At 38.6% G+C, this 13180-nt stretch overlaps 1 protein-coding gene across 6 annotated transcripts in view; it reads left to right on the forward strand.

Moving 5' to 3' along the window:
• Positions 1-13180, forward strand: part of NCOA3 (nuclear receptor coactivator 3) — a 146067-nt gene that overhangs the window by 89809 nt on the left and 43078 nt on the right. The window lies entirely within an intron of this gene.

The raw sequence follows: 13180 nt of genomic DNA on the forward strand, positions 1-13180 counted from the left end.
TATATGAGTTTTTACTTGGGCTTTTGATAAGCCTGTTTGGTGGTATGAAGTTACCATGTAAATTGTGGACATTTTATTACTTGAATAACTCTTTCTGGATTTGAAATACAAGACTGAGTTCCATTTTTTCCCCATTTTCCTTTTGGCAGTTAATAAGGAAGTCATTTTATGAAGAGTGATAGTGAAAAGAATTTTAAATTTAGGCTAAATTGCCAGTGTCTTTATATTTAAAAGAATGCAAAGCAATTACCAATTTTAACAGGACTTTTCATAGATATCATCCTTAATCACTTGTGACCTGAGTGCCCTTTCAAATAAGGGCATTGTTTCTGTGAGTCCTTTTCACACAGAAATGCACAATATTAGAGAGGTTTAAAGAAAATACTTGAGGAGTGCCTGTCTGGCTCACTTGGTAGTGCATGCAACTCTTGATCGTGGGGTCATGAGGTCAAGCCTCACATTGAATACAGAGATCACTTAAAAATGAAGTCTTTAGGGCTGAGCACTGCCTTCAGCCCAGGGCATGATCCTGGAGTCCTGGGATCGAGTCCTACGTTGGGATCCCTGTGTGGAGCCTTCTCCCTCTGCCCGTGTCTCTGCTTCTCTCTCTGTGTGTGTCTCATAAAGAAATAAATAAAATCTTTAAAAAAATGAAGTCTTTAAAAAAAAATAAAATACTTGAAATGTTTACATAAGAACAGTTTAAGACTACTACCAAAACTTTATTTGTAGATATTAGTATCTTTGAGAATTTACTATTTCTCAAAAGACATCTCTTTAATCCCCCTCCTAGGTACCAAGGTTTAGGCATTTTCAAAATAAAGTTCTTCAAAAAAATTCTTCAATGTGGGAGCTAGAAAACAAATTATTTCCTGAATTTATTTGGGTTATAAATGTAGTTACTTTATAATCACAAAGACAAAATTCTGTTTTTTTAATAACCTTGATTCCGACTGTAAATCATGAGATTCTTTAGGGAGTTATTAAGACTTCCATGAGCCCAGATAAGCATTGTTTTGGTCTATGGTTTCTAATTGTTTCAGTAACCTTGTAAAGATGTGGTCTGTCCAGGGGGCGACTGGGTGGCTCAATTAGTTAAGTGTTTTACTTTTGATTTTGGCTCAGGTTATGATCTCAGGGTTGTGAGATTAAGCCCCAAATCAGGCTCCACGCTAGCATGGAGCCTGCTTAGGATTCTCTTGACCCCCGCTGCCCCTCCACCACATCGCGCGCGTGCGCGCGCGCTCTCTCTCTCTCTCTCTTTCAAAAACAAACAAAAAAAGATGGGGTATGTCCATTTTAGAGAATGGGAAATTTGAGCTTCAGTGACTTAAATTTGGCTATATGCAGGGGCTTATTAGATCAGTTCTGATGTCTTTCCCCTTTATTTCACTGTGCTGTGTAAATACGAACTCATCAGTTTTCTTATCCACTGTGCTGATTGTGTGTGTGTGTGTGTGTGTTGTGTCTAGTCTAGGCATTAATTCTTTATTGAGTTTTCATTCATTTTTTTAAAAAGATTTTATTTATTTATTCATGAGAGACACAGAGAGAGCGAGAGGCAGAGACACAGGCAGAGGCAGAAGCAGGCTCCATGCAAGGGAGCCCGACGTGGGACTCGATCCTGGGTCTCCAGGATCACGCCCTGGGCTGAAAAGCAGCGCTAAACCCGCTGAGCCACCCAGAGTTTTCAGATACGGTTTTAAGCATCCCATGTTAACTAATTCAGTCTATCCAGAGTTAGGATATTTGGTGCTTGGATAATGGGTGATACTAACTCTTTTTTTTATACTTTATGAAAGTTTGTAATCCAATCTTTTCACGATTCTATTTTCATTTATTTTTTTTCATGGCTGTCAAATTTTTATCTCCTTGAGAACCATTAGCATTTATTTTAAACTGATTTAAAGATTTCATTTATTGGGTGGTGAATTCATTTTCCAATATTGATGAGTTTCTTGGTGTTCTTTCTTAGTTCCGTTTTCAAATAACCTTGGGAATTTTCATTTACGATTTGCCTCTTAAATGGGAAATTTGGTTTTCCTTTTGTTCATTTGGTGCCCTCCATGTGACCCCTTCTCTGGCCCAGCACACATTGCTCTGTTTTTATTGCTTTCTCCCATTTCCACTCTACCTCCAGTCTAGGTCCAGTCTGAAGTATTTTGAAGTATCAGAGAGATGATGACTCTTCCTTCTACACTCCAGTTTGTAGTTTGATGTGATCAGTAACTTGTTATTGATGGTCATAGCTGTTCTTCACCTTCCTTTTAGCAGCTTTTTGATTTGGTTTTTACCTATGAGCCTTGCTTTTGGTCCTTTTATCTTGTGCGTGATTGGATTTCCTGACAAAGCAGTTGCTAGTTTCTGGTCCTGGAATTAAATGGGTTCATCGAGTCATCAGATCATTATTGTGTGTTTGCTCTGTGTCTTGGTCTCCACAAACATATTTGTTATGTTTGATCAAGCATGCCTGTGTCTTCCAAAATTAATAAAAAATATATACTTTGTTATTATTTAGAGCAGGGTGGGGAACAGTGTGGTTGATTGAAAGCAATAATCCACAACGTCATCCAGAAGTCCTGTTCTTTTAAAAATTTTTAAACTAAGTTTTTAATTTTAATTCCAGCATACTTGGGCAGCCTGGGTGGCTCAGCGGTTTAGCACTGCCTTCAGCCCAGGGCCTGACCCTGGAGACCTGGGATCGAGTCCCACGTTGGGCTCCCTGCATAGAGCCTGCTTCTCCCTCTGCCTGTGTCTCTGCCTCTCGCTCTATGTCTCTCATGAATAAATAAATAAAATCTTAAAAAAAAAATTCCAGCATAGTTAACATACAATGTTATATTAATTTCAGGTGTAAAATAGAGTGATTGAACAATTCTGTACATTAGTCATTGCTCATCATGATAAGTGCACTCTTAATCCCGATCACCTATTTCACCCACAGTCCCCCTACCCACCTCCCCTTTAGTAATCATCTGTTTGTTCTCTATTAAATTAGGAGTCTTTTTCTTGGTTTGTCACTTTCCTTTTCCCTATTTTCCATTTCCATTTTCCATTGTTTTATTTCTTGAATTCCACATATGAGTGAAATCACATGGTATTTGTTTTTCTCTGGCTGACTTACTTTGCTTAGCATTATATTCTCTCTAGCTCCATCCATGCTCTTGCAAATGGCGAGATTTCATTTTTTTAAAGAAGATTTTATTTATTTATTTTAGAGAATATCAGGCAGACTCTGCTGAGTGTGAAGCCCAGTATGGGCCTCAATCTTAGAACCTTGAGATCCTGACTGGAGCAGAAACCAAGAGTTGGACACCTAACCGACTTGAGCCACCCAGGCACCCCAAGATTCATTATTTTTTATTTATTTATTTATTTATTTATTTATTTATTTATTTATTTTAATTTTTATTTATTTATGATAGTCACAGAGAGAGAGAGAGAGAGAGAGAGAGAGAGAGAGGCAGAGGGAGAAGCAGGCTCCATGCACCGGGAGCCCGACGTGGGATTCGATCCCGGGTCTCCAGGATCGCGCCCTGGGCCAAAGGCAGGCGCCAAACCGCTGCGCCACCCAGGGATCCCAAGATTCATTATTTTTTATGGCTGAATAATACTCCATTGTGTGCGTGCGTGTGCGCACGCACATACATACACACACACACACACAGAGTCTCCACATCTTTATTCATTCATCTATTGATGGACACTTGGGGCTGCCTCCATAATTTGGCTGTTGTACATAATGTTTCAATAAACATAGGTAACCCTGTGAATTAGTGTTCTTGTATTTTTTTTTGCGTAAATACCCAGTAATGCAATTAGTGGATCATATGATAGTTCATGAGGGTTCCGTTTTTCCCACATCCTCACCAATACTTGTTGTTTCTTGTGTTTCTGATTTTAGCTGTTCTGACAAGTGTGAGATAATATCTCATGATAGTTTGAGTTGCTTTTCCCTGATGAAGATTGGTGTTGAGCATCTGTTCATGTGTCTCTGGGCATGTGTAGGTCTTCTTTGGAGATATGTCTGTTTATGTCTTCTGCCCATTTTTAATTGGATTATTATTTTTTTCATTTTTGAGTTGTGTAAGTTCTTTATATATTTAGGATACTAACCCTTTATCGAATATGTTGTTTGCAGATACCTTCTCCCATTCAGTATGTTATTGCTAGTTTTGTTGACTACTTCATTTCTTTTGGTGTGTAGAACCTTTTTATTTTGATGTAGTCAGGAAGGCCCTGTTCTTTTGATTTTACAACCTGGCTTACATATATAAGCTTGAAGATAGTAGATCCTGAAGTATTTAAATCCTCTACACATTTATTTAATGTGTAGAGGATCTTGGAGAAGCCATACCAGTTTCAAACCTTCAATCCCAACTTAGTAACAGTGGTTCTCAGAAGTGTGGTTCATGGTCCTTTGGGAGTCCCTAAGAACTTTTATAGGGTCTGTACAGTTTAAACTATTTTCATAGTAACCCAGTATTTGCCATTTTCATTCTATTGGTGTTTGAACTAATGGTGCAGAGCCATTGGTACAGAAAACTGCTGACATCAAGCAGTGGCACTACAGACTGTACTAGAGGTCATTACGTTCTTTACTGCCCTACACTTAGGGTTAAAGGAAAAAAAACCTAGCATTTCTCACTTAGGATTACCCTGTATGAAGCAGCAAAATTTGCACATTTCATTAAATCTTGACTCTTGAGTACCATATTTTAAAAATTCTGTCTAATGAGAATGGAAAATATGCGGAAAGCATTCTACCTACCAAAGTATGATGGTTATCTTGGGGAAAAGCCCTGTGTGATTGGTTTGTGTACTGAACTGGCCACTTTTTTTAATGGAATACCATTTTTACCTGAAGGAATGGCCAGCAAGCTATGGTTGTTGAAACCTTGAGCATATGGCAGATAGTTTCTTTTTTTTTTTATTTTTTTATTTTATTTTTATTTTTATTTATTTTTTTTAAATTTATTTTTATTTATTTATTTATTTTTTTTAGATAGTTTCTTGAAACTGAATGAGATGAACCTATTACCTACAGGAAAGCCTCTGATGATATTTGTTGACAGTGATAAAATTTGAGTTTTCAAGTGAAAATTGTAAGGTTGGTATATTTGAATCTGCCACCACGAGTGTAACAACTTCTCGGTACTTAAAGACTTACAAGGCGAGATAGGTGGTGACACTAGTCTGGAGTTTTTGATATTCTATCATGAAATATGTCAGTATTTTGGTCAGTACAGTTTCAGATTTCACTTTGTAACTAACCTTTAAGAAAGCACTACTTGTTGAGTTTTAGCGTAATACCAAGGAAAATTATCTACAATTTGCAAAAGGCTATTGAAATAGTCCTTTTGAAAAATAAGTACATCTCTCTGAGGCTGAATTTTCTTCACATATTTTTGTCAAGTTAATAATTGCAACATATTGGATGGAGAAGTAGATAAGAGAATACAGCTGTCGGGATGCCTGGGTGGCCCAGCAGTTGAGCATCTGCCTTCCGTTTAGGGCGTGATCCTGGAGACCTGAGATCGAGTCCCATGTCAGGCTCCCTGCATGGAACCTGCTTTTTTCTCCCTCTACCTGTCTCTCTCTTTCTCTCTCTCTCTCTCTCATGAATAAATAAAACTTATTATAAATTATTTATTCATGAAAGACAGAGAGAAAGAGAGAAGCAGAGACACAGACAGGGAGAAGCAGGCTCCATGTAGGGAGCCTGATATGGGACTTGATCCCTGGACTCCAGGATCATGCCCTGGGCTTAAGGCAACACTAAACTGCTGAGCCACCCGGGCTGCCCTAAATAAATAAAATCTTAAAGAAGATAGGTGTTTTTTTTTTTTTTTAAGTCAGACATAAGATTTATAAAAATATAGAAACAGTGCCACCTCTCTGTTTTGTTTGGAAAATTTATTTTTCATAAAATTGTTTATGAAGCAGTTAGCACATAATAGATTTATTTTCAAATGAATTAATATTCCAAATGTTTTTAAGTTTTAATTTTGAATATAGTAGATACTGTTAGGTATAACCCATATAATAAAGCTTTCTGGCATTCCCAGTTTTTAAGAGGTAATGGAATTCTGATATCAAAAAGGTTGAAAATCACTGATATAGTGGATTTGGTTGGAACTCTAGAGGCATTTGACTTAAACCTTTCATCCTTGTTGTATGTATTGGCTGTTTTGAAGCACATCTAATTCCTGCTATAGCTGTCTCTGTTTTGACCTTTAAACAGGAAGGCAGCCAGAGCTAACTAGTAAAGTTTGGCCATTTTCAAGGACATGAAGTTGTTGTTACCCTGAATCAGTCCATCTTTCTCTTCTCTTCTGTCTTTCAAGACTTTATTTATTTATTCATGAGAAACACAAGAGAGAGACAGAGACATAGGGAGAGGGAGAAGCAGGCTCCCTTCAGGGAGCATGATGTGGGACTTGATCCCAGGACCCCGGGATCACAACCTGAGCCAAAGGCAGATGCTCAACCATTGAGCCACCCAGGTGCCCTGGATCCTTAGGCTATTGAAGGCAAAAAAAAAAAAAAAAATCTTGTCATTTTGAGTAACAGTTTATTCCAAGCACAAGGCATAGGGAATGCAATCTCCCTTGTTTACGTATGGACAACACTCGATATGTTGAAGAGTGACCACTTAAAAATTTTTTTCCTTCTAGTTTTATTGAGAAATAACTGACATACATCACTGTATAAATTTATGGTATATAGCTTAATGTTTAGATTTACGTGTTTTGTGAGACTAGTACAGTAGATTCAGCTAACAGCCATCTTCTATAGATACAATGAAATGAAAAGAAAAAATTCTCCTTGTGATGAGAATTCTTAGGAGCTACTCTCTTAAAAGCTTAGTTACAGGGATCCCTGGGTGGCTCAGCGGTTTAGGGCCTGCCCTTCGGCCCAGGGCATGCATGATCCTGGAGACCCGGGATCTAATCCTACAGCAGGCTCCTGCTGCATGGAGCCTGCTTCTCCCTCTGTCTGTGTCTCTGCCTCTCTCTCTCTCATGAATAAAAATCTTTTTTTTTTTTTTTAAATGCTGTGTTACGTACGTATCACACAGCAGTGTTAGCTTAGTTATCATGTTGTATATTACATCCCTAGTGCGTAGTGATCACTCTTTACATGCTTGCTGGTGGGTTTTGGTTTTAACCAATTTAGGTGTATGCATGGTTTTACAAGAATTCATAATTAAAATTTTGCCTCCAATATTCTTTAACAATAATAAAGTGCCCCCAGTCTTCATTTACAAGACACGTGTAGGCTGGTTTTATGAAATACAGAAAGAAGTTCTTTGAAGTCATGAGTCATGAAACTGACCTTTGAACAGCAGTGAAAAAAACCTGAAGCTATGTTTTATTTAAATTATTTGAGTGATGGTGTTTTTATTCTATTCTCCAGTGTTATATATTCTTTCTTGCTGCAAATTTCTTTTCTGGAACAATCATGATATAGAGGACAGATTTTTAGCTCCAGATAGTATTATTTTGTCCTAGCTATATTTTGAAGAGGATTTAGGGAGGCATTATTTTGTACTAGCTATATTTTGAAGAGGATTTAGGGAGGCATTTGAGGGTATTGTTCAAAGACTGATACTTTTTAGTATTTCTATCAGTGTTACTACCTTCAACAGCTAAAGGATGTTAAGAGTGCTTTCTTATTTTCTTTTTGGGCTTTGATATATATGCTCTCATTCATTATTTGTATTTTGTCATCCTGAAATTGATAATGACATGAAGATTTATTTGAAGAGAGAAATTCTGTTATCAGACATGTAACTTTTAGGAATATGGAAACACTATTTTAAAAGAATGATTCTTTTGAATTAAAGTTATTTAGGCTAGAAATGGAAAATGGAATTATAATCGCTAAAGAGTAATATACTGTGAAGTCAGAAAAAGAAAAAAGGCAGTGGAAACAGCATGCAAGGACTGAGCCACAGACTAACCTGCAGTAAAGATGATGACCCATTCAGGAAGTCTTATGAGTCAGACTTGCCATGTTGTGTCTCTAGCTTTAGAGAACATCTGCTTCAGGGTCTTTGCTTTTTTTTTTTTTTTTTTTTTTTTAAAGATTTTATTTATTTATTCATGAGAGACACACACAGAGAGAGGCAGAGACACAGGCAGAGGGAGAAGCAGGCTCCATGCAGGGAGCCCCGATGCGGAACTCAGTCTCGGAACTCAGGATCACGCCCTGGGCCAAAGGCAGGTGCTAGACCACTGAGCCACCCAGGGATCCCCTGTCTTCGCTTTTATTGAAGAGTTTCTTATTTTTAAATAATCTCTGCACCCGATGTGGGGCGCAGACTCACAACCCTGACATCACAAGTCGCTCGTTCTCCACCTGAGCCAGCCAGGCACCCCTCTAATGTTTTTGCTTTTAAAGAAGGAAATCTAGTAAGATGGGTTTTACCTTTGATACATCTCTCTCACTCTCTTCCACCTTCAGTATTTTTCTTTGAAAAATGAATTCAAGTTGCTTTATCAACTTTACATTTCCACATTATTAATTTTTATTATGTTAGTGTCACAGGTTAACCCTCTGTAGCTGCTTAAAGTTTTTGATATAAGTGGACAGGGCTAACTTCAGTACTGTACCGAGAGTGTCTTTTTACTTTAAGTTTTTTACTCTGCAGGTACTCCAGTTTAAGAGTATCAGTGCTACCGTTGACCCACAGTTACTATTCCCTGTAGTGTTCATGGCATGTTTACTGCCACTTCCTGTCACAGCTTTCCACGTGGCTAATGTCCACTCTTCTCTGAGGCAGAGAGAAAGAATGGGTTAGGAGAGAATGGGGCACATGGTGTGATCATTACTTCTCTTTACATCTTTATTGCTTATTTATTGAACCTATCAGATTTTATCCTGCTTTATGCACATGCGCCTCTAGCCCTTGTTTATCTTAATCCCGTGCTTTGCCATTTACCTCAAGGGGGCCAAAAAAATGTCATTTCTCCCTTGTTCCTCTTTCTCTGCTGCTTATATTTTCATTATGTGCCAAGGGAAAACCTTAGGTAGAGGTTTGATGTAGATATATTTACATCTATCAAGGAAAAATTATTATTTTTTAAAAGATTTCATTTATTTATTCATAGACACAGAGAGAAAGAGGCAGAGACACAGGCAGAGGGAGAAGCAGGCTCCATGCAGGGAGCCTGATGTGGGACTCGATCCCAGGTCCCCAGGATCACAGCACAGGTTGCAGGCGGCGCCAAACCGCTGAGCCACCGGGGCTGCCCTATCAAGGAAAAATTAAACCACAAATCCAGAAGTAAAGAGAGATCATAAAGAACCACCACTGTATGCTTTTATCTAGTACCTTTGAAGGTATGTGGATATCCTCTTCGGAATCTTCTAAAAAGAAAAAATGCCTACTTATTCTTACGTCTTTTAAGAACATAGGCACCTGTTACAGTTCTCTTTTCATGGTTTTGTTGGCTACTGTCTCACCACACTATTTCAGTGGGAGAATGTTTGAATTCCAGTCAGCTACTTGTAAGTTGAGGATAGCCTCAATAGTCCTGGATAATTTTTTTAAAATTTTTTATTTATTTATGATAGTCACACAGAGAAGAGAGAGAGAGAGGCAGAGACACAGGCAGAGGGAGAAGCAGGCTCCATGTACCGGGAGCCCGATGTGGGATTCGATCCCGGGTCTCCAGGATCGCGCCCTGGGCCAAAGGCAGACGCCAAACCGCTGCGCCACCCAGGGATCCCCGTCCTGTATAATTTTTTTTTTTTTTTTTTGGTCTGAAACCTTTTAATTTGTTGCCATATGGGATATTTGTAGCTATTTGTCTTTCAACAGAGAGCAAAATTAAAAAGATTTTATTTTTTAATTCTTATTTATTTATGATAGTCACAGAGAGAGAGAGAGAGGGAGAGAGAGAGGCAGAGACATAGGCAGAGGGAGAAGCAGGCTCCATGCACCGGGAGCCCGATGTGGGATTCGATCCCGGGTCTCCAGGATCGCGCTCTGGGCCAAAGGCAGGTGCCAAACCGCTGCGCCACCCAGGGATCCCAGAGAGCAAAATTAGTGTTGCTGAACATACATCTTTGTTCTTGGTATTGAGGGATCACCATTATTCCCTTTGTCAGCTACTTGCTTTTTTTTTTTTTAAAGATTTTATTTATTCATGAGAGAGGGAGGGAGGCAGAGACATAGGCAGAGGGAGAAGCAGACTCCCTGTAAGGAACACCAGATGAGGGACTAGATCCTGGACCCCAGGATCATGCTCTGAGTTGCAGGTAGATGCTCAACCGCTGAACCATCCAGGCGTCCCTGCTCTACAGAGTTTTTAATATCCTCCCAGCCCCCCTTGCATTGTCTGTGTATTTTAAGGAAGATTGTAGAGTTGGTTAAAAGTACAGCTAAGGGGATGATGGCAAGAAAAGGACAGCTGGAATTGGGAAAGGAACTGGAGAATAGTGGGTAATAGCAGTAGAAAAGAAAGAGGAAGGAGTTTGTAATGAAAGAGTCTCATACAATTTTTAAAAAAAGTTTAAGAAAAATGTTTGTGTTTGTTTATGTATGTATGTGTGTAAGTAAGTAATCTCTACACCCAATGTGGGGCTTGAACTCAACCCTAAGATCAAGAGTTCCACGCTTCTCTGCCAGGCACCCTTTATACGAGTTTTTAAATAATGGTGTAGAGCTTATAGTGTGGAAAGTGGAGACAGAAAAGAGAATGGGAGAAGAGTGCAGTATGTAAAACAGTGTAGTAAAAGTATGAAAAATGTATCAGGATAAAGAAGGGAAAAGTTTCTCTAATTGGGAGAGTTTGAATGGTTTCATCAGAGGTGACAGTTGAACTTAATCTTGAAGGATGAGTAGGAGGATTCTAGATAGAAAAGAGATTAAGGGAGATTTAAAAAGGAATGACCTAAAAAGAAATAATTCAGTGATCATCCTTTGTCAGAATCTCTTTTAGTGTAGGTCATTTGGGAGACTGCTGGTGGTGGTAGTGACCGTGCTGAGGAAGCATGCCTAATGGTATGATGTTGTTTAGAGTGAAGCCCAAGTGTGGGTCTTTTCTTGTATATGAAGGATTCATTGCATTAAATTGTGGGATCCAGTGTTATGTTTAAAATAACTTAGAAATTACCCAGCTAGTTAGTATGCTTTCAGGAGAGAGTAATTTGATTTAGATGGAATTGGCTTGCTTAACTCCCTCTGCACGGTGTATATTTGTGAACTTCAACTCGGTTGCTTCTGTAGAGGTTGAGAAGTCTCTTGGCAGCAAGCTTCCAGTTGCAGCTAACACCTGCTTTGGCTAATTGGTATGCCCAGTTCTGGTAGCAGAGCCTCTAGGGAGTTTGTGTTTGAATTCAACTTCATCAGGTTTAAACTGGAACGTAAATGTGAAGGGGCTTTGGGGTCAGCCTGTTGATTGAGAATGAAAAGGCAAGAACATACAAAGGGAGCAGAGAATGAAACCTGTGGGTAAAATAGCTGTTAATTTACATTTGGATGCTTTTCAGCTGAATTTATATATAAAAATAAGATGTTTTACTCTATTCTCTGCTAGCCCCTTTTCAAGTTTGCTGGCATTATAAACTAAAGAAGACAGAGGAGAAAAAGGTTTGGGACCTTATAGTTTACCAATTCTGGCATATGTCTGCACCAAGGTAGTTTATGGTAGACACTGTTCATTTGCCTTTTCTCTTTAAAAAACAACTGTAGGCTGGTACGTTTCCTATCAGCTGTGTTCCCATGACACTTGATGCAGTGCCTTCGTTTTCATACTTACCACATTATGTTGTTATAATTGTTTATGCTTTCTTCTTCTGCTAGCCTGAGAGTTGTAGCATGTATAGTGTCATTCATCTCTCTTTCCTGGACCTGAAATGGTTCTGGGCATGCAAATGTTTGAGCTGAAATGGAGTTAAATTGAAAAATGGGTGTATTAGGTGGTTTATACTTGATCCTACTAAGTAAACATAACAGGTTATCAGCAACAAAACGAGAGGATATTGCCAGTTAGTTTTTATTTGAAACTTTCTCTTTTGTCCTTGTCTCCTTTTAGCTCTTATCCTCTTTGCCAGGGTTGATTTAAAACATAAAAGTAGGAGATAATCACTGGAAGAGGCATCTAGTTGTTGAGGAAGCTTTCAGAGTGGTTCCATGTTTAATACCTTACCTCCTCCCCTCTGTGTCCCACCACCGCTCATGGTCTCTTACACACACACAGGTTATATTTCCTTCAGTTCTTCAGTCTTTTTATCTATGGTGCTGGTTCTCTTGGAGCTGCACCATAGATTGAAATAGAACCTTTATTTATTTGGGATGCCTGGGTGGCTCATTGATTGAGTGGCTGCCCTCAGCTCAGGTGGTGATCCTGGGGTCCTGGGATAGAGTCCTGCATCAGGCTCTCCCTGAAGTGAGCCTGTTTTTCCCTCTGCCTATGTCTCTGCCTCTCTCTCCGTGTCTCTCATGAATAAATAAAATCTTAAAAACAAAAAACAAAAAACAAAAAAAACCCTTTACTTGTCTCTCTGAAATAGAACCTGTAATTTGGTATTTTAGAAAATAAAATTTTGTAGGATTAAGGCTTTAGACTAGTGGTGACTATATACTAATTGTCTTGAATAAAAGTGTCAATTTGGAACTTGAATTTTGGGTAGTGCTTTTTGTATATGAATGTCTCATAATTTTTCCCATGGGTAATTTTTTTTTCCTAATTGGATTGAGCAGTCTCTGCTTTTACACAGAGCTTCAAGTGGTTTTCAGTAAATCATTTCAAATCCACAGTTGTTTGAAAATTTTCCTCATGTTACTGTGATTCTCCAGAGACACTCAGAAGCACTTCCTAATTAGAATTATTTAAACATACCTAGTATAAGTCTGCCAAACAAGCCTGACGAAGCTAAATTACCAGTGTGATAGTCAAAAGTTTTTGGCCCCAGCATTTAATCTTAAGAAAACCCAAGAATAAAAAGACTTGACATGTATTTTTAGGGTATAGTTCGTACATTTTCTGATCTTAAATTTTCTTCTTGCTGTGTTAGCCACTGACTATTATTCATCTTAAGTGGAAGTAAAGGTCATGGTTAATATTAGACCACCACAGAGGGCAATTTATCTGGTGAATTGTAGAGTAGTGGTTAGTTTTTAGGGGCTTGAAGGGAATAACAGCATTAGTACCTGCTGAGTTTGGTT

The sequence above is a fragment of the Canis aureus genome, chromosome 26, assembly GCF_053574225.1.
Source record: "Canis aureus isolate CA01 chromosome 26, VMU_Caureus_v.1.0, whole genome shotgun sequence".
Classification (NCBI taxonomy): Eukaryota; Metazoa; Chordata; class Mammalia; order Carnivora; family Canidae; genus Canis; species Canis aureus.